Raw genomic sequence first — 4,862 nt, 5'->3', positions numbered from 1 at the left:
ACCGCCCCTGACAGTCCGACTGTTCTGTCTTCCATAATGTCCGTCTGTGCACCAGTATACAAGACTAGGTCTTGCAGTCACACTTGACCAAAATCTTGAACCCAATGCAGTGTCTCTTGATTGGGATATACTGCCTGAAGGCGATGTTTCCCCTCCATAACACGAGATTCTCGTCTATGGCCAGGTCTCTGTAGAGAGAGAAAGAGGCAGTGAACCGCACCCTCAGGTGATCAAACACGAGCCGAGTCCTCCTCATCCTGTGTGTGTTACCAGTGTTGCTGGTGTCTTCATTGTTGAAGAAATGGAGGAGACTTAGAATGTACTGCAACCTATTCTGCCCAATTACTCTTCTGAAGAAGGGCGTCATTATAAGAGGATTGATAGTCTAATAGGAAGGCAATTGATTTTTCCCGATTAGTCTCATCAGGAGAAGCAAGGCTAAGAAGAGGTAAAACTCGTCACTCGTTGTCTGTATCGACGAGTCGGCTGTGGGGTGTCTGTGGGGTTGTGCCATGGCAGAAGGCGGCATAGGCATTGGAGAGGAGAACGATTCTCAAAACTAGCTCCCTCGTAAAAAAAAGTTCTTGAAGAAATCAATTCTCCCTGAGGTACGAGTCAGCTCCGGCACAGAACAACCTGCCATATCACCGCCTGTGAAGGGTTGAATGATAGGAATGAAATTGCTCCCAACTTCCAACTCCCACGTGACTACATCCCCTCCTTTGGTTTCGTTCTCGTCACAAAGAAGGCCACCTATGCTGCTGGCGTCAGGATGGGGAGGAAATTCTATAGTAGGCTAGGGAGGATATTGGGAAATAGAGCGTGCCTCCTCACTTTCCCGATGACTCACACATTTCTCACCCCTGCCTTTTCCCTTCCCTTTTACCTTACTTTACTTTTTACTCCTTTCCCCACCGTTTGAGGCTGTAGGGAGGAAGCGTGAGGAGGGTGTGGGGAGGGAGTGCAGGGAGGTTCAGGTGCGGTGGAGCTGCTGGATTGGGGAAAGGCAGCACGGCGGAGGGCTGGATGTGGCGGGAATTGCTGCACACCAGTGAGTAAAGCACTGCTCAACTTACACTTTTTTCTAAATAGTTTTTCCCCACTTATCTGTGTTTTCCTTGGCGATCCTACGCACGAAGGCAGCCGATGTTCGCCTAAGGGTTGGCCTCATATTCCTCGTCACTAGAGGAATAGTCCATGGAGCAAAAGCGGCATGTTGAGGAGAGAAGTGGTGCTGCTAGTCGTGAGAGGTGTGATACTGTCAAGCAGGCAGCCATATACCTCACCTTTCTTGGGGATGGAATCTCGTCATTGCTGCTTGATTCCGAGTCAGGTTGGACGTAGTCTCAATCAGCAACATCATCATCAATGGGAGAATCACTTTCTCCATCACAGGGGATGTTCAGGAGCTCATCAATCTCATGCTGGGGAATACCGTGATGCACCACTCACTCAAAAGTGAGACTGAGTTGGCGGGGACGTGGAGTTGACTCATAGCGTGGGTCATAGGCCTAGACAGGCACAGGAGTATCCCGAGCAAATATCTCGCACCAAAAGTGAATTTTTTAATTTTGGCAAATATCATAAATTAATGATGTACATGTACAGTACACTGCTGGCATGTTGTGTACATGCAAGGCCCAAAGTACATGTACGTCGATGGCACACAGCGGGTAAACCAAGAGTGTGATTCAGCAGCTGGCCAAATAAGTCAGATTGACCAGGGAAAAGTTCATTCCTCTGAAAAAGCCTCTGTGTGAAATCACTCAGGAATAAACTTCGATCTCAGACTGGTGTTTCTCTACACCACTTCAATAATAATGATAATAATAATAATAATAAACAATAATTTAAAAAAATAATAATAATAATAATATTATTATTATTATTATTATTATTATTATTATTGTGTATAATGAAATAATCATCATCATCATCTTTTATTATTATTATTGTGTAAGGGTTAATGGGCATCCAAGTGAATGGTTCACGATCGGTGTGGGCGTGCGACAAGGTTGTGTGATGTCCCCTTGGTTCTTCAATATATATGTAAGGATGGGAAGATGAGAGAAGTAAAAACACGAGTAATGGAGAGAGGGATCGGCGTTGGTAATGAATGGTGATGGATGGAATATCTCAAATTTGTTGTATGCTGATGATGCAGTACTGCTTGCAAGTACCGGACGAGAACCTGGTAGGCTAGTGCAGAGTTTTGCTGATGTCTGTGAGCGTCGTGCCTTGACAGTAAAAACAGAAAAGAGTAAAGTGCTGGTTATTGAGAGAGAAGGTGACTCCTAGTGTGATGTTATAGTGAATGGAGAGAGACTGGAATTGGTGAGAGAGTTCAAATACCTGGGTACAGTGATAGAAAAGAGAGGAAAATGTGCAAAAGAAGTTGAAAGTAGAGTGACACAAGGAGGAAAAGTAGCTGGTGCAATGAAGGCCTTGACAAGAAACAGAGGCTTGAGTGTTGCAGCTGCACAAGGCTTACATGAAGAAGTATTAGTGCCAGCTTTAACATATGGATGTGAGACTAAGATGTGGCATGAAAATGAAAAGTCAAGAGTAAAAGAAGTGGAGATAGGACTGCTGAGGAATGTATGTGAAATACAGAGAGTGGATTGGATATGAAATAATGTGATTCGTGAAAAATGTGGAGTGAGGAAGTTGGTGGACACCAGAACCGAAGAGAGTGTACTGAGATGGTATGGTCATGTTGAGAGAATGGATAACAATAGGGTGGTGAAAAAGGTATATATGAGCGAATTTGAAGTAGGGAGGAGGCGAGGTAGCCCAAGGAGATGATGGAGAGATATTGTGGATGAGTGTGTGAGGAAGAGAGGTATGGAAGTCGGTAAGGCTCGGGAACTGACAAGAGATCGAGCTTGGTGGATGAATGTTGTGAGAAGTACATGATCATGGATTTGGCACCCTTTTTTAACATGGCAGCGTCCAGACTGACTCAATCGGATACGTTTATGTGAAGCTACAGAACGTGGTGAATGTATTTGGTGTATCTTATAGAGCCAGGATTCCGGGGGCTTGAATGATGAGTGAATGGAAGTGTGACCCATTGGATTGGGTAAATTTGGGCTGTCTGGACATTGCTACTGCTCACCCTGCCCTAGGGTGGGAAACGAGGTCCGGATGATGATGATGATGATGATGATGATAATTATGATTATTACCATAAGTACTTTCATCATTGCCTATTCAAAATCCAGCCTCCCTGATATATAGATTATGTTAAGTAAAACTGCATAATTTTTCCTCTTCCGAATCAGATAATTTTCCTGAATCCTCTCAACAGAATGTGACATCCTCTTTTCATTGTTGTTAACCTGAGATGACAATGTAAACCAAGAGAGACTTCTCACAATGAAGTGGTTTATAACAGCTATATCAAGCACTGGAAGTTCGATTACTTTATCCTAGGTGAAGTAACGATCTGGAGAAATAAAGAAGAACATCCACAGATTGAAGGTGTTTAGTAAAAATAAAACGAATTAAAGCATAAAGACTGAAACAGAAATATGGCAGGGAAACTGATTACCATTAGAGTATAAGTTTGAATCTGGCTACACCCTTTAGGGGTCATCTCCATAGCCACCTGGTTTCAACCATGGACATAAATGTTCATTCTTCTGGTGCAATTTCCTCCATGAACCTATTTTTCCCCTTTGGACCCATGCTCCATTAAGGGCTCATTTACCCCATTAATAAATTTTCCTCCCATGGATCTATATATATATATATATATATATATATATATATATATATATATATATATATATATATTATATATATATATATATACACAGGCATATATACATTTTTTTTTTTTCATTATCCCTATAAAAAAAATTTCACCTGTGAATCTACTTTCTCTCATACCCCAATTTTTCCTATGTACTTTTTTTTTTTTACCCGTTGAACTTATTTTTTTTCCCATGTGGACCTATTTTCCCCATGGACATACTTTTCCTATAGACTATTTTCCCCGTGGACCAATTTTCTTCACACCTTATTATCCACCAAGGACTAATTTCCTCACATAGCCTTTGTTCCCCATGGACTAATTTACCATAAATGGATCTATTTTCTCCTTGGCGCTATTTTTCCCCTGCAACACTTTTCACAGTATGGGCCAAATTAAATCCCGACATGAACCTGTTTCTCACATGAACCAATTTCCTCCATGAATCCTTTATATCCATTGGATTGATGTTTCCAGTTTGACTCATTTCCCCATGGAACTATTTTCCTACATGAACCTTCGCTATTCCACCCATAAACCTATTTGCCCTAAACACCTATTCCCAAGTGAACATATTTTTCCTCTTATACCATCCCATCCATCTACTCATTCCTACCAGTGTCGTGCACACTAAATGATGAGAGCAGTTGCACTACCCCTTCTGAAAACGTTACTGCTACTTTAAACATGCACACACTTACTTACTTAAAGCTGTCCTTCTACTACAGAAGACAACAGCTGTTATACTCACTAAGCTGGTCTGCTCCTCAGTCTTTGGGAGCAAGTGTGTGACTTTGCAAACCATTTCTGGATCTGCAAACTTTGCCACACATTTGGCATGTCAAGTTTGGATTTGCAGGGAAAACCCTGTTTTGGTTTTGCCTTCACTGTCTGCTCTCTTCTCTGGCCAGCTTCCAAACATCTTCTGTATGAAAGGTTCTGGCACTGCAGACGTCTCTCCATTGTTTTCTGTTTTCAGATCTTGATTGCAAGATCTATTGATATGATGCTGTATCTTCAGGGTACTTGTATTATGATCTTATATCTCTTCCTCTGTCCTGCTGGGTTGCGACGTGCTGCAGGGAGTTGGTAACATAGAACCTGG

Source organism: Coenobita brevimanus, chromosome 56 (assembly GCF_032717465.1).
Source record: "Coenobita brevimanus isolate Jiangsu-jjx chromosome 56, ASM3271746v2, whole genome shotgun sequence".
NCBI classification, from domain to species: Eukaryota; Metazoa; Arthropoda; class Malacostraca; order Decapoda; family Coenobitidae; genus Coenobita; species Coenobita brevimanus.
This window is presented reverse-complemented; position numbering follows the sequence as displayed.